This window comes from Elephantulus edwardii, unplaced genomic scaffold (genome assembly GCF_000299155.1).
Source record: "Elephantulus edwardii isolate Elephantulus edwardi_28Jun2011 unplaced genomic scaffold, EleEdw1.0 scaffold00058, whole genome shotgun sequence".
Lineage (NCBI taxonomy): Eukaryota > Metazoa > Chordata > Mammalia > Macroscelidea > Macroscelididae > Elephantulus > Elephantulus edwardii.
The window spans coordinates 4,305,439-4,322,863 of record NW_006399808.1 but is presented as its reverse complement, the minus strand read 5'-3'; the positions used below and the strand labels follow the sequence as shown (position 1 = coordinate 4,322,863).

The 17,425-nt window shown below is 42.6% G+C and overlaps 1 protein-coding gene and 1 pseudogene across 23 annotated transcripts in view; both read right to left on the bottom strand.

Moving 5' to 3' along the window:
• KCNMA1 (potassium large conductance calcium-activated channel, subfamily M, alpha member 1) overlaps window positions 1-17,425 on the bottom strand; it is a 1,059,824-nt gene that overhangs the window by 561,457 nt on the left and 480,942 nt on the right. The gene's annotated exons all lie outside the window — the stretch shown is intronic.
• Window positions 279-17,425, bottom strand: part of LOC102873228 — a 23,865-nt pseudogene continuing 6,718 nt past the window's right edge.

Below are 17,425 nucleotides of genomic sequence, written 5' to 3'. Positions count from 1 at the left end.
GAAAACCTTAAAGGAATGTCTGGAGCTCAGGTTAGAAGGAGGAGGACATCTTTAGGAATAAAGATTCTCAACCTTGCGCATGAAGGCAATTTCCAAATACTGAAAACTGATGATATATGCCTTTGCTTGTTGAGCATGGAGAAAGTGCCCAGAAATATCAGTTGGCACAAGACCCCTCCACGGCAACTGGAATCCGGCAAAGGAAGGATCCAAGGCCCTTTCCTCTGCTTAATCTTATAGTGTCACCAATGTTTTTAGAGAGGATTCAAGCTTCTAAATTAACAGCAACGTGTCTGAGAGCTACCACAGGGCTCAAAGGAGTTTCCACAAGCATTGGTGGTGGCACAGGGGCTGCAGGGAAGGTTGTACGGCTCGCTGTCCAGCAGGACCAGATGCAGGCTGATCTCACACTCAAGCCAAGCCGTGACATCCAGCAGCACCTGGTACTCCTGGTTCTGATGCTCCAGGTCACAGTGGATCTCACCCAGCTGGGACTCCACATTGGTGACCATGTGCTGCACTGCACCTAGGAAAGCTGGGAGCTGTAGCTTCATACTTTAAGTGTGTTTTCCAGAGTCTTTCAGGTTGTATGGCATTTGTAGCTTGAACTTCAGGGCATTGACTACGCATTGCAGCTCGATGATCTGTGCCTGGCAGGTTTGCAGTTGCTTTGAGCTGGACTTCACCTGCTTGCTCAGCTCCTCAGACTGTTTGTTGCACCATTCATCCACATCCCTGCAGATGGTCTCCACCAGGGCCTCATAATGGCATCTGGTCTCATTCAGCACGTGGTTCAGGTCCTCAGTGCGTGCACAGGCCACTTCCACCTTGAGGTGCTCTCCAATCTGGCTTCTGAGGGAGCGGCCTTCCTCCTCATGGTTCTTTTTTTTTTTAAAAAATAAAATTTTTATTTTATATTGGTTTGCTTACAAAGTTCATATACATTGTTTTCCACACTGGATTTTTCCTATTTCCTTTACCCACTTCTCCCTCCATCCATCAAATTATGCAACCCTAGGGTCGCTATGAGTCGCAGGCGACTCGACGGCACATAACAACAACAACAACAACATAATTAACTTCCTCCATCCAACCCCACTCCTTTGCTTCCACTCTCTCTATCCCTTGGATCCTCATACACATTTACTAGTTATCTTTCTATTTCTACTATAATGATCTTATATAGTATTTGTCCTTAATGAGACTGAGTTAGTTCACTTAGCATAATGCTCTCTAGTCTCTCTCAAGTTAGGTAGTGATTTTCAAAATAATTGCTGAGTGCTGCATAGTATTCCATCAAGTGAATGTACCACAATTTCTCAATCCATTTGATTGTGGTTGGACATGTAGGCTGTTTCGAGGCTCTTGCATTGATGAATAATGTTGCTATAAACATTGGTGTACAAGTCTTCATTTTTGCCTCAGTTCTGATTTTCTCAGAGTATATTCCAAGCAGTGAAATAGCTGGGTCATATGTTTAGGTCAATTTCTATGTTCAGGTTTTTGAAGAAAAGTTAAATAGCCTTCTACAGTGGTTGTACCATTTTACAATTCCACCAACAGTGTAGAAGAGTTCCTCTCTCCACATCATCTTTAACATTTATTACTTGCTATATCTCATGGTCCTTGAGGCACAATAACTCTTCTCTCAGAGACTCTACCTGGATCTCCAAGTCAAACTTGCAGAGGGTCAACTCAAAATAAAATCCCTATGATGCATGTTTCTACTCTGACAACATGGGTTTGCCATTAGTTAGAATCAGCTTGATTTCAAGTGATTGGTTGGAAACATCAGTTGATTGGTTGGTTGGTTGGTTGGTTGGTTGGTTGGTTGGTTGGTTGGTTAAAAACAACCTAAAATTCCCTTTGCCTCCAATAATGACTTGCCCCTGTTTCAAAGGTACATGTATGTGTATTGAGGGGGTAATAATTACCATCTCAAGGCTTAAAATGAAACTCAATGTCATTGAGTTAGTTCCAATTCTTAGTGATCCTGTACAACATGAGAAAACTGTCCCACAGGATTTCCAAGGCTCTAAATCTTTACAGAGAAGGAGCTGTATTTACCAACCCAAAGACAAGTGGTTCCATTTCAGCAGCTGCTCCATAGGAAAAAGAGAGGCAATCTCCTCCCATGTAGCTTTTAGCCTCTGAAAAGCCCTGAGAGAGTCAGTTATGAGTCAGTTCTGACTCGCTGGCACAAACAACAACAAATCTTTACAAAAGTAGACTGCCCCATCCTTCTTTCACTCAGAGACTGATTTGCTTGAACCATCAACCTCTCATCCCCTGAGAGCTTATCAGTTGTGCAACCTTGGCTCTTTATTTTCAGGGAAAATAGTGAAGGAAAAGAGATGAAGTAAAGATTTCAAAGGGCAATTCAAGAAGTTAAAGAAAAATAGTATGGAAAAAATGTGCTAAGAGCTGGAGTCATTTTAAAAAAAGAGAAGAATTTGCATGGTTTTCAAGAACTCTCAAGCTGAAAGAACAAAAAACAAGTTTAAGCCTTGAGTTGCTGAGAGATGCTTTGGGAAAAATCTTGAATGATCCAGGAAGCATCAAAAGAAGATGGAGGGCACAAAGTTTAAAAAAAGGAGATGGAGGGGAATACACAGTCACTGTGTATTAAAATATTTCGCTGGCACAGAACCATTTCAAGAAGCAGAATATGATCAAGAACCAATGATAATAAAGGAAGGCATACAATCATCACTGAAGGCACTGGTAAAAAAATAAGACCCCAAGAGTTGATGTGATACCAATCAACATATTCCAATAAATAGACTTTTACAGAGACATATAACCCTAGACATGCTAACCAGGTGGTAGCAAGAAATCTGAAGATAGCTACCTGACCTCCTAACTGGAGGAGAGCTATATTTGTTCCCATTTCCAAGATTTACACGGATATTGTTGTTGTTATGTGCCTTTGAGTCGCCTGTGATTCATAGCGACCCTTTGTACAAGAGCCCTAAACCTTGCTCTACCTGTGCTAACCTCATTGTCTCTGACACTCCTACTCCCCACTACCCCAATCACTGAATCGATCCATCTCATCGAGGGTCTTCCTCTCCTGCGCCGTCCCTCCACTCTCCCAAACATGATGTCCCTCTCCAAGGACTTGTCCTTCCTTGCAACATGCCAAAGTATGTCAGACAAAGCTTCAAAATCCTTGACTCCAAGGAGCATTCTGCCTTCACGCTCTCCAGGACAAACTTGTCTGTTCTCCTAGCAGTCCATGATATATCCAACACTCTTCTCCAGCACCACAGCTCAAAGGCGTCAATTCTCTTTCTATCATCCTTAGTCACTGTCCAGCTCTCTGATGCATAGCAAGTAATTGTGAAGACGGCGCACCTTATTCCCCAGCCTGATGTCATTGCTCTGGAGAGGTCCCTGACAGCTGACTTACCTGATGCAATTTTTCTCTTGATTTCCTGGCTGCTGTTACCAAGAGTGTTGACTGTGGAGCCAAGCAAATGAAAACTATTAACTATTTCAATCCCTTCACCATCCATACTGATGCTGCCAATTGGCCCCGTGGTGAGAATCTTTGTTTTCTTGCTGTTGAGCTTCAATCCATATTGAAGGCTGCAGTCCTTGACCTTCTGCAGCAAGCACTTCAGGTCCTTCTCAGTTTCAGCAAGCAGGGTTGTGTCATCTGCATAATGCAGGTTGTTGATAATCTTCCACCAATCCTGATGCCACATTCCTCCTCATACAGCCCAGCATCCCGGATAATCTGTTCTGCATACAGGTTGAAAAGGCATAAAGACAGGATATATCCCTGGTGTATGCCCTTCCCAATTTTGAACCACGCAGTGATTTCTTGCTCTGTTCTGACGACTGCCTCTTGGTCTAAGTATAGGTTTCGTATAAGCACAATCAAATGTTCTGGGATTCCCATTCTTCTCAGAGTCAGCCACAGCTTTTTGTGATCCACACAGTTAAAAGCCTTTGCATAGTCAATGAAGCACAGATAGACACTCCTCTGCTACTCTCTGTTTTCTGCCAAGATCTGTCTAACATTAGCTATAATATCCCTAGTACTATGACATGGATATTATTGAACAATATAATTAATATCACTTGTAAGTAAAATTATGCTTAAGATTATTTAAAAATGCATCTAGAACAATATACAAATGAAGAAAGGCAGGAGATTCAAGCTGGATTTAGAAGAGACCATGGCACCAGAGAAATCATAGTTGATATAAGATGGATCTGGGCTGAAAGCAGAGAGTATCAGAAGGGTGTCTGTCTGTGTTTCCCTGACTATGTAAAGGCATTCTGTGTGGATCATAAGAAATGAAAGCTAATATTGAGAAGGAAGAGAATCCTAGAACACTAAATTGTGTTCATGTGAAACCTATACATAGACTAAGCAGCTGTTATCCAAACAGAACAAGGTAAGACTTCATGGTTTAAAATCAAGAAAGGCTTGCCTCCAGGCTGTATCCTTTCTCGGTAACAGTTCCATCTGTATGCTGAACAAATATTTCAAGAAACTGGACTATATGAAGCAGAATGTGGATCAGGATCAGAGGAAGACTCATCAACAACTTGTGTTATCAACACAATCTTACTTGCTGGAAGTGAGGAGGACTTAAAATGCTTGCTGCAGAAGTTACAGCCTTCAATACGGATGACATCCCAACATCAGGATAACAGAAATTTTCAGCACTGGGCCAACAGGTAACATAATGATAGATGGAGAAAATACTGAAATTGTCAATTATTTCATCTTACTTGGATCCACAATTAACATCCTTGGTACTAGCAGTCAAGAAATCTACCTCTCCAAAGAGTTGAGGTGTACCTGATGTCAAACCATGGTATTTTCAACTGCTTCATGTGCATTTGAAAGTTGGACAATGATTAAAGATGGATGACAGAGATGAGTCAATGATTTTAGGTTGTAATGTTGAAGAAGAGTACTGAATATCCTATGGACTTTCAAAAAAGCAGACAAATATGTCCTGTAGAAAGTACACCCAGGGTGTCCCGTGGAGGTGAGGATTGGGCATGGTGTTAGTGGGGGGTGGTCTTTGGAAAAGGACATTATGCTTGTAAAGTTCTAAGGTATACAGAAGAAAGGAAGAAGACATTTAACAGGATAGATTCATACTGTGATTGTCATAACAGGCTCAAGTATATCTGAGATGTGAGGGTGGCACACAATAGGGCAGAGATCAGACTTGTTCATTGAGTTGCTGTCGACTTGAAGAAACATAGCAATAACATCATTATAGTCTGGTCATGCATTTGAGCACAGCTTCAGTCTTATCACTGAATTCCCTCCAGCCCACTCCATTAAAAAGTCTTTATGCATAACAATTAATTCCTGTGAACTCCCCACCCTACTCAATAGTTACTAATTCATTCATTACACAATGTTTCTGTCAACTATAAGTTCTTAGTTAGCTGGCAGGAAATACAGAGGCGAACGCGATTGCGAATGCTTTCTTGAACTCGACGTGCAGTTTTTATTTTCATTTGTAACGTAGGATGAAGCATACCAAGGTGAGATTCCATCCCTAAAATCCTTTCATGACAGCGGCTCTTGCATAGTGATTTTCAAACCTGAGCATGAACCAGAAACACCTGGCAGGTGTTCTGCCAGGAACCATCCTGCCGAAGCCCATCTTGGTGTTTCTGATTCAGGAAGTCTTGGCCGAGAAATCCACCCATCTGAATTTCTAACAAGTTCCAGATGATGCTGATGTTGCTGGCTCAGGGAACACATCTAGGGAACTGCCTTAAGCTATCATGGAAGTGAAAAAATCTACTCTGAATATATTTTTTTTCTTGTTTTGTTTCCTTTGAACATTTTTGTAAAAGCATGTTACGCTAGCTGTATTGGTGCACATGTTATTTGGAAGACTCACACTTACTCTTCTTACTCACTGCCCTTGAATTGTTTCTGATTAATAGGTGACCCTCCATCAGATTCACAGGCTGTAAATCAAAACAGAAGGAGACTGTCCATCTTTCTCTATGGTCTGAGATGGATTCTAAACACAAGTGATGCTCAGCCTTTGGTTAAGTGTGCAATTCACTATGGTATTATGTCCCCAGAAAATAGTCCCTGCAAATTGGACAAAATTATCTTACAAGATGTTTCTGTAAATATAACAAATTGGCTGAAACTTTCATGATAGGAGCTCTGGTGGCCTAGTTGGTAGGGATCTGGCTGCCAAATCAAGGTGCTTTGTGGGGAAAAGATAGGCAATCTCCTCCTGTGTGATTTATGGCCTCTGCAACCCTGTAGGATCAGTGATGAATAGTTGGTTCCAACTCCACTACAATCCAGGTCATGGTCTTCTCAACTACTTTCTGTGCATCTGAGAGCTGGACAATGACTAAGGATGATAGAAGAAGAATCGATGTCTTGAGTTGTGGTGCTGGAGAAGGGTACTGAACGTACCAGGGATTGCCAAAAGAACAAACAGGGCTGTCCTGGAGAGGATGGTATCAGGTAGCTCCTTAGAGAAGGACATCAGTCTTGGAAGGCTGGAGGATCAGTGCAGGAAAGGAAGGCCCTGGGTGAGATGGATTGACACAATGACTGTGGTAAGGGGGACAGGTGTGTGAGAGACAGTGAGATTGGCTCAAGATAGGACAGGGTTCAAAGCTATTGTTCATAGGTTCCTGAGTTATAGGTGACTTGATGGCATATAACAACATAACACCAATGATGACAATGAATGAGTTTTTCATGAGTAATGAAGATTTTTATGGTATTTATTATTTTTTTAACTTCTTTTTAAATGGAATTTACTCCATACAAAGGTTATAAATTAATTTACAAATTGCATTGTTGAGAATATACACAGCAAAAAAATATGTTAATTCAATGATTTCTACATGCACCATCTGTGGATGTTGTCGTTAGGTGCTATCAAGCCAATTACTACTCACAGTTACCATATGAACGACAGATCTGAATCCTATACTATCATGCACCAGCCTTATGACTTCTCACCTCTGACATTCTTGAGCCCATTCCCAAAGTTACTACATCAATCTATCTTGTTGAGGGTCTTCCTCTCTTTCAATGATCTTACACCTTTCCTGGCATGGTATTTTTTCCAAATACTGGTCCCTCCTGACAATATATCCAAAGTATATAAAACCAAGTCTCACCATCACTGTTTCTAAGAAAGTATTCTGGTTGCATTTCCCCCAAGATGGATTTGTTTGTTCTTTTGTCAGTCCACAGGATGTTCAGTACTCTCTACCAACACCACAACTCGAAGGCATCTATTCTTCTGCCATCTCTAGTCAATGGACAACTCTCAGATGCATAGAAAATAAATTAAAAGACTGGGACTTGGACTGGGCACAACTTAGTCTTTAAATGCATATCATTGCTCTTTAACACTTTGACAAGGTCCTTAATAGCAGATTTTCTCAATAGAACACATCATTTTCTTTCTAGACCACTGGTACTATGAATGTTGATAGTAGATCCAAGTAAAATGAAGTCATTGAAAGCTTCAATCTTTACTCCACCAGTTATGATGCCGCCTGTTGGTCCAGTGGTGAAGATTTTTATTTCCTTGATGTTGAGATATAATTCATATTGAAAGCTGTAGTCTTTGATCTTCTGAAGCATGTTTTCAAGTCTTCTTCACTTTTAACAAGCAAAATTGTGTCATCTGCATAACGCAGGGTGTTGATGAGTCTTCTTCCTAGCCTGATGTACATTTACTGGCATTGATTACAAACACCACCATTCTCACCTTCCTTTTTTGAGTTGTTCCTCCACCATTAACATGAATTCACAACTCACTAAGGTTTCTATCTAATCTTTCAAGGTACTATTGCCAATTTGATCCCATGGAGAGATTATGGAAAACAGGGCAATTCTGAAGACAGACATTTTTTTACTAGTTAAACCAAGCTATTGAGTGGGTTTAAGAAGATTTCAGAGAATATTTCTTACTTGAGGCTTAAAAGTTCTCTGAGGGCAATAGTTCCAGGGATTTGTTTCATTTCACGGGTCCAAGAAGTTTGGCGTTCCTCGAACACTGGCTTCTCATCTCCCTTTGGATTCCCAGGGGCCTGTAGCCTGTATTGATAAGAGGACTTCTACTTCTCTCCCTAAATGGTCTCTCTACAACATCTGACAAACAGGTAAACAGATGCTGCCTAAAAGCTCTATGTCCCTTACACACACACACACACACACACACACACACACACACACACACACAGTGTGTATGGGGGTGGGGGGCGGTGAAGGACATAGGAGATCTCTGAGAGAAGCTGCTAATCTTCCTGTGACCTTTGTGGTTGAGTTTTCCAGGCTTTGGGTGGAATAAGACGTGACCAGTGGGCTGCAGGAAAGAGCTCGGGTGCAGGTAGCATCAGCAATGCACACATTGACCCAGCTAGGCCATGAGACGTACAGCACATCTGTGGTGGAGGAGATGCTGGGCTGCCCAGAATGGCACAAGGAGTGTCCCGTCCAGTTGCCACCCTGTGACTGAGGCCCACCATCATGCACCTCTAGCTAATCAGCATCACAGCTTCTTCTTCTGGGTCTAGGAATTTCTCAGCGCAGGGACCCAGGCCATTGGTTCAAAGGGCACACTCTGGACTCTGCTTGTTGGTAGTGAAGTCTCCCTAAACCTCTATAAGCCTTCTCCTTGTAAGGACAGTCTTCCGAGGACCACAAACTGACCAATCCCTTCAGTATATGCCAAATCATTTAATTCACATGTTATTGTTCTGTGCTATTGAGGAGCCTGCAACTCACAGTGACCCTTTGTGCAGTAGATCTGAATGCTGCCCTGTCCTGAGCCAGTCTCCCTGACTCCAACACTCCTACTCCCATTGCCTCACTTACTGTATTAACTCATCCCATCTAGAGTCCTCCTCTCCTGTGCTGTCCCTCCACCCTTCTTAGCATGATCAGAGAGCTTGGTGGCTGGGTGGTAAGGAATTGTGCTGACAGTGCAAAGATATGCAGTTTGAATCCACCAGCTCTTCCATGGGAGAAAGATGAGCAATTGCCTTCTGAGTGATTTACTACCTCTGAAAACCCACTGGAGGGTCAGCTATGGGTGAACTCTGATTGGATGGTGCACAACAAACATAATAAATTGTCGGAGACGAAGAGCACCGATTCACTCAGACTGAGTCACAGGATGCCGATAGGGAAGAAAGGGATCTTGAGGATTCAGATAAATGGTGTCCATTGTATCAGACCCTTAAGGACATGGGAAGTGACATCTGCAGGCTTGGAGGAGCAATCAAACACAGCTGGCTCTCAAAATCAGTCCTGATCCGTGAAAAGAGTATGCCTGCTTCCGATACACATTGAATGTTAACACACGCAGGGTTTGGACTTGTGTCCTGAGCTCTCTGTATCTAAAGTAACAGAACAGCGAGCAGTGAGAGTCAAGGGCTCATGGCTGCTATTTATTTCTATGGAAAATGTTAGACTGTGCAGAGTGAGCAGGACCGCAGCACCGCACACACTGGCAGGCTTCTGGCTCAGCACGGCTGCCTGGGAGAGCGACATGACTCACTGAACACAGCGCCGGTAACAGTGAAACATAAAGCAATCCCCAGGAGATGCTGCGTCAATGCAGAGAAACGCAATGCAAACATCTCAGGCAGAAGGTCCAAACACTGATTTTGTGGGAGCCTGGGAGCTAGGGTGCAGCCTGCGGGGGCTGGCCAAGCTCCTCTCCCACTGCATAGAAGTAGCATCCCTCCCCAAAGGACCAGCTGTGGCTTGAGGAAGGGGTCATCTTCGTGTCATGACTTCAGATGATTTCAGAAGATGCTCTCTCCACAAATGTTCTCCTCTAAACTCCTGAAATATCACCATTGGTGCTATTAATGACTTCCTCTGACTTCAGCATCATTCAGTTTCTTGGCCCTCTTAAAAGGACAAGGAATAACTCACAAATTCATTCAGAGTAGATAATCATTTCACGTAGACAGTCTCAAATTATAATGTACAAAATATCTACCCAAGCATTTCCAAATAATCCGAGTCAAAAGTTTGCTGGGCAACTCAGACATTTCCCATTCAATTAGCATTCAATTGCCTGTCCCCTAGAATTCTGATGTATGGTGGGGAAAGGTCAACTGACTGCATCAGTTCTCCTCCAGTAAGAATTTACAAATTTGATAAATCTAGGTCCCAAACTAAATGGTATCAGCATCCTGAGGAGGTAAGACTAGGGTATTGGTATTTTTGTAATTTGTGAGACAAATTAAGGTAATCTTCAGGTAATACCAAGGTATAGCCAGGGTTGAGGACCACTGACAAGTTGTATCTGAAAACTACAGTCACTTGAGGAATGACTGGGTGGAACTTGAGCAGGACAAGGCTGGGGAAACTGAAATGCAAAGGTAGGTGGCCTGGGATACGCCAGGCCAGGGGACCTACTCCTTGTGCTCGTAAATGGTAATCTCTCCCCAAGCACATTACAGCCTCAGAAACCTCCTGCATGGTCAGCTCTGGGTGGGTTCCAAGGCCAAAGCAATTAGAGAGCTGAAAGATGAAGAGGTCTCCTAGCTCCTCACATGCACACACAAAGACAGACAGAGATAAGGTGTGGAGATCAAGACTCAGCCAGCACCTGGCATTCCCTAGGCCCTTGGCTGCCGCCTGGACTTCCATATCCTGCACAGTGCTTTGGCAGCCTGTGTCTGAGACTCTTGGGGGCCCCTTGAATAAGAGCAAGATCTCTCTCCCTGCTCCTTGGCGCCTCTGGGTTCAGTTGCAGGCTTTGGCCGTGAAGCACAAGAATGAGTGGACAGCTCAATCCAGCCTCAGTCCTTGACAAGAAACAGGCAAAGGCAGGAAATATGAACCAGTTAAGAGACTGCCTAATTCCAAATATATGAGTTTTGCTTATTTGCCTTTTGTAGATGTGTTTACTTGTTTGTTTACCAAATATAAGGTCATGTGCAGATCCTCAAATGGTGCAAAGTGGCTTGTACAAAACCACCAATCTAAAAACTGGAGGCTTTATAAACTACCCAGCTGCACTGCAGAAGAAGGGCCTGCTGGCAATCTGGTGCTGCAGAAATTGTTGCTTGTTGTGCCTTAAAGTTGGCTCCAACGCATAGCAATTCCGTGACCATTAGAATAAAATCCTGCCTGACCCCACACCTTCGCCACCATCTCTGCTGCTCTGAAGCCCACTGCTGCAGACATTGTGTCCAGAATCCATTCTGTTGAAGGTCTCGCTCTTTTTCACTGACTCTACTTTGCCAAGCATGATCTCTTTCCTCAGAGAATTGGTCCCTACTTATAACAGGATCACAGTATTAGAGATGAATGAATGAATTTGGCATATATATTTTTCCACTTCCTCTTGCTTGATATTTAAAGGTCTGTTTCCTCATTCATGTTTTGAAGATGCTTAATTACACACTTGTTGCTACGTGGCAACTTTTGTGTGTCTACCACCTATCTGCTAGTTGATCACACCATGGTCCTTGCATGTTGCACTGGTGCTGGAAACTATCCCAGCAGTGTTCAAACATCTTCAGGGTTATTCATGGTGGTCAGGTTTCAGCAGAGCTTCCAGACTAAAATTGGGGAAGAAATGCAGGACAGTCTATTTCTGAAATCTGCCAAAAAATATCATATCACTCATAAGAGAATTTTTATTTGTTTTCCAGCACCATATCAGAACATGCCCTGATATAGTGCTGGAAAATTGGTCCTCAAGCTTGTACCAAACATCCAACCATGTTATTGTTATATTGATTCCAACCCATGGAGACTCTATGGGAGAGAACAGAAATGCCCAGTATCGTTTCCAAAGCTGTAAATCTTTATGGAAACAGAGAACCACACTTTTCTCCCAACAGAGGCTTTTGTGTTGTTATGTGCTGTCGATTCAGAACTGACCACCCAGCTGACCTTCCATCAGGTTTCCAGAAGTTGTAACTCACACAGGAGCCAATTGTCCACCTATCCCTCATGAAGCTGGTGGATTCGACATGCCTGCCTTTGCATTGGCAGTGAAACTCCTTACTACCCGGCCACTGGTACTCACTCCCTAAGGACTACTTAATGGGTTTGAATTCCTGACCTTGCAGTTACCAGCCTCATAGTTTAACCACCATGCTACTAGGGCTCACCTCAGGTGGGATGGCAATCAAAACCCACTGTGGCTACACCAATAGACTTGAACTTGCCAGTAGCTGTGAAAATGATGCAGAACTGGGCAACATCTCATTCTGTTGTACTTGGAATTGCCATGATTGATTCAACAGCAATTAACAATGATAGCTTTTCACATAAATATATTGTCTATGAAACTAAACTACCAAAGCTTTAAAGTCTTGCCCTGAACACTTTGTTCCTCTTATTCCCTCAATGTTGGGCATAAGGCACTTTCTCAATCCACACTTGCTGATGAATGGAGATGAAGGATGCGACTAATTTAATTTTCTTGGTCACACATGGTGGACTATTCCCACAAATAATAATTTTTAAATGAAGGAAATATATATGTACCTACTTCCATATATGTGTGTTATGTTCCCCTTTGTAATTAAATGAAGCTATTTTTGCAACTGTTTTCCAGTCCAAGAGTAAAAACTGTAAAGAATAATGCTAAATGTTAGATCCTTAAGTTGGTTTTCTTAATTACATGGCAGTGTTTCAAAAAAGCTTTGAGTCATCTCTAGGACTCCTTGCCAGGAGTACAGCACATTACTTTTAAAATGGCACTTATCTTTGTAAACACATTTCTATTGCAAATGATCTGTTCCAATGAAGCAAATTCTTGGCAAAGGGTTTCCATTTCTTCTAAACCCCCTACCAAGGAAAAATATATGAAAATATTATAAGTACCAGAGATGAGAATGTTTGCTTTATCAGAAGTTACCAGGACACTCTCCATAAAGCACAAGGTCCTACACACTTACTTTGTAGAAAGAATTCCTCTAAGATCATTACAAGTAAGTTCTTATAATAAATGAAGCTGTGTACATGAGTGTATATCTAATCTCCTTTCTCTCTACTTAATGCTCTTTCCTCCTTTCTCCCTCTCATCCTTTCTGTTTCTGTCTTGAAGGGGGCAAAAAACCCAAATGCCAAAAAAGGGTTAGCAACAGACGTAAATTCAATTTCAATCAGAAAGCTAAATTCCTGATAAGTTTACAGACCTATCATTCGAAATGGAAAAAAAAAAAAAGAGGGGGAATCCAGTGAAGTCTAAATTATTTTCTGAAGTACTTATTACGCAGAGGGCCTATTATGATAAGCTATTACATTTGCAAGATGAAGGGACTTCACATTCAAGCAACTCATCTATCCCTAGAGAAAAAGATAAAAATCTTACAGCAACCTGAAAAGGCTTGTGAAATGGATATTGGGGGGGGGGGGGAAGATCACTATTGTAAGATTTTAGTGTCAAATTAGGATAGTAGAAAAGATGGCCCCAAACAAATCCTCAATTTCCAGTAAGAAAAAGGTTTTTAAAATAAAAGTATAGTCAGGTGGGCAGAAGAGCTAAAGGTCACTTAAGGTATAAGGAATCTGGAAGGTGCTGATGGAAGTGTGGTTACATGTAAAGGAACACAGGGTATAAGCTTGAACATAAAACCTAGTCTGTATGTACCTTCATCATTCCCTGTGCATTTACTGAACTCTTACTATATGCCTAGCACCACTTCCTGCACAGGGTGGGGGGCAAGACAGAGAACACAAGGATGATGCGCTCTTGTAGTTCAAATTCTGCTGGGGAGAGAACTTTTTCTAGAATGTCAACAAAATCTATACAACATATAGTTAAGAGAAAAGGCATCTCTAGTGTTTTAAGCACTTCAGTGCTTAGCATCTGACCGAGAGCTTGGACGGTGGCGTTCAGAAAGGCTGATGTCCCGCCTCTGGAAAAGCAGCCGTCCGAAGTCCTGGGAGCATGGTGCTTCTCTGACACTCGAGGGCTGGCTGCCACGGGTCTGAAGTGACTCAACCGCAGCTAGATTGGTTTTTCTAGTTTGGTAGGAAACAGACTTATTTTACCTTTCCCTTAAGGAGCTCTGGTGGTACAGTGCACAGACTGTTGTGCCGCCACCCAAAAGGTTGGCAGTTTGAATCCATAAGGCACTTTTCAGGAGAAAGATGAGCGGCTTCTTCTCATTAAGATCTTTGGTCTCAGAAATCTGGCAGTGGGTAGCTGGTGTTGGACACAACTCAATGGCAGTGGGTTTATTATCTTTTTCTTGTTGTTGTTGTTGTTATGTGCCATCAAGTCACTTGCGACTCATAGCAACCCTATGTACAACATCCCTGAACTCTGCTCTGTGCTGTGCCAATCGCACTGTCTCCAACACACCCATTCCAATTACCCCAGTCACTGAATCAATCCACCTTATAGGGGGCCTTCCCCTTCTGCGCTGTCCCTCCACCCTATCAAGCATGATGTCCCTCTCCAAGGACCTCTCTGTCCCTCCTTGCAACATGTCCAAAGTATGTTAGACGGAGCCATAGCAGCCTTGCCTCCAAGGAGCAGCCTGGTTTGACCCTTTCCAGGATGAACTGTTTGTTTTCCCAGCAGTCCTTGGTATTCTCAATACTCTTCTCCAGCACCACAGCTCAGAGGCATCAATTCTCCTTCTATCCTCCTTAGTCACTGTCCAACTCTCTGATGCATAACAAGTGATTGCAAAGACCATGGCCTGTATCAGATGCACTTTAGTCGCCAGAGAGACACATTGCTCTTCAGTACTTTGGAGAGGTCCCTATCAGCAGACTTTCCCATGGCAATATGTCTTCTAATTTCCTAGCTGCTGGTGCTGAGAGTGTTGACTGTGGAGCCGAGCAAATTGAAGCTGTGAACAATCTCAATCTCTTCACCATCCATCCTGATGCTGCCAATTGGCCCAGTGGTGAGAATCTTTGTCTTCTTGACATTGAGCCTCAATCGATATTGGAGGCTGCAGTTCTTGACCCTCTGTAGCAAGCGCTTCAGGTCCTCCTCAGTTTCAACAAGCAGGGTTGTATCATCTGCATATCGCAGATTGTTGATAGACCTTCCACCAATCCTGACCCCACATTTCTCCTCATAGAGCCCAGCCTCCTGGATAATCTGTTCTGCATACATGTTGAAAAGGTATGGAGAGAGGACACATCCCTGGCTTACGCCCTTCCCAAATTTGAACCATGCAGTGTTTCCTTGCTCTGTTCTGACGACTGCCTCTTGGTTCAAGTATAGGTTTCTCATTAGCATGATCAAGTATCCTGGGATTCCCATTCTTCTCAGAGTCAGCCATAGTTTGTTATGATCCACACAGTCAAACGCCTTTGCATAGTCAATGAAACACAGATAGACATTCCTCTGGTATTCCCTGCTTTCAGCTAAGATCCATCTAACATTAGCTACAATATCCCTAGTACCATGACCCCTTCTAAACCCAGCCTGGACTTCTGGCAGTTCTCTGCTGATGTGTTGTTCCAGTCGTTTTTGGATAATCTTCAGTAGAATTTTGCTTGCATGTGAAATCAATGAGTTTGTTCTATAGTTTCCACATTCTGTTGGGTCACCTTTCTTTGGGATGGGAACAAATATAGATCTCTTTCAATCAGTTGGCCAGGTGGTTGTTCTCCAGATTTCTTGGCACAACTTGGTGAGCATGTCCAGGGCAGCATCTGTTAGCTGAAATATCTCAAATGGTATACCATCTATTCCTGGGGCCTTATTTTTTGCTATTTCCTTCAAAGCGGCTTGAACTTCTCTTTCATCAGCATACGCTCTTGCTCATATGTTGTTTCATGAAATTCTTCTGTGTCTGCCAATTTAATACTTCCTGGATCATTTAATATTCTGCCTAAAGCATCCTTGATTATAGCAACTCGAGGTTGCGTCCTTTGAGAATTTCTCTTGGTTTTCTGAGGCTTGTATGGCAAACAGAGAGTTCCTCTTGACACAGTCTCTCTCATGGAGATGCAATAAATGACCACTACAAATTGTAAACTATTTCCTCTAATTTCTTCATGTGTGACTTTCTTGATTATACCCCGCAGGTATAGTCCCCATAGACCACACACTACTTAGAGGTTTAAAATTCAGGGCAAATTTGTTGAACATATGAATAAACTATAAGCCTCTTCTAGTATTGTTGTTGTTATGTGCTGTAGAGTCATTTGCAGCTCATAGCGACCCTATGTACAACAGCCCTAATTCCTGCTCTATCCTGTGCCAATCTCACTGTCTCCAACCCTGGTACCCCAGTCACTGAATCAATCCATCTCACCAAGTGTTTTCCTCTCTTGTTCTGTTCCTCCACCCTTCCAAGAATGATGTCCCTCTCCAAGGAATGGACCCTCCTTGCAACATGTCCAAAGTAGGTTAGCTGAAGCTTCAGAATCAATGTCCCCAAGGAGGAGCCTCGTTTCACCTCCTGTAGAACAAATCTGTTCTCTTAGCAGTCCATGGTATACTCTACTCTTCAGCACTACAGCTCAAAGGCATCAGTTTTTCTATCATCCCTATTCACTGTCCAGCTCGCTGATGCATAGCAAGTAATTGCAAAGACCATGGCCTGGATCAAGTGTACCTTAGTCTCCAGACTGACACTGTTGTTCTTTAACACTTTGGAGAGGTCTCTGACAGCAGACTTTCCCAATGCAATTGTCTTTTAATTTCCTGGCTGCTGGTGTCAAGAGTGTTAACTGTGGAGCCAAGCAAACTGAAGCTGTGAACAATCTCAATCTCTTCACCATCTATCATGATGCTGCCAATTGGCCCAGAGGTGAGAATCTTTGTTTTTTTGATAGAGTTTCAATCCATATTTAATCCTTGACCTTCTGCAGCAAGTGCTTCAGGATATTATAGGTAGAAAGGGATATTATAGCTAATGTTAGATGGATGTTGGCTGAAAAGAGGGAGCACAAGAGGAATGTATATCTCTATTTCATTGACTATGCAAAGGCATTTGATTGTGGGGACAACAACAAACTATGGCTAACTCTTAGAATCCCAGAACACTTGATTATGCTTATAGAAAACCTATATCTGGACCAGGAGGCAATTATCAAAATAGGGCAAGGAAACACTGCATGGTTCAAAATTGGGAAGGGTGTACACCAGAATGTGTCCTACATCCATACCTTTTCAGTCTATATGCAGAACAGATTATCTGAGAGGCTGGGCTCTATGAGGAGAAATGTGGCATCAGGATTGGAGGAAGAATCATCAACAATCTAGCATTGTTATATCCTCCAAAAATATGTATTGTACCCCTCTCCTATCTATGTGGGAACAGGATTTTCTTTATTATATTTCCAGTGTACAGTGTGTCTTAAACCAATAACCTCTGAGATTTAAAAGAAGCAGACATTAGGCATCAAGGAGGTAGTATGAGCTGTACTGCCAATTTAAAGGCATGAGGTTCAAATCCGCCAGCTGCTCTGTAGGACAAAGACGGGCGGTCTCCT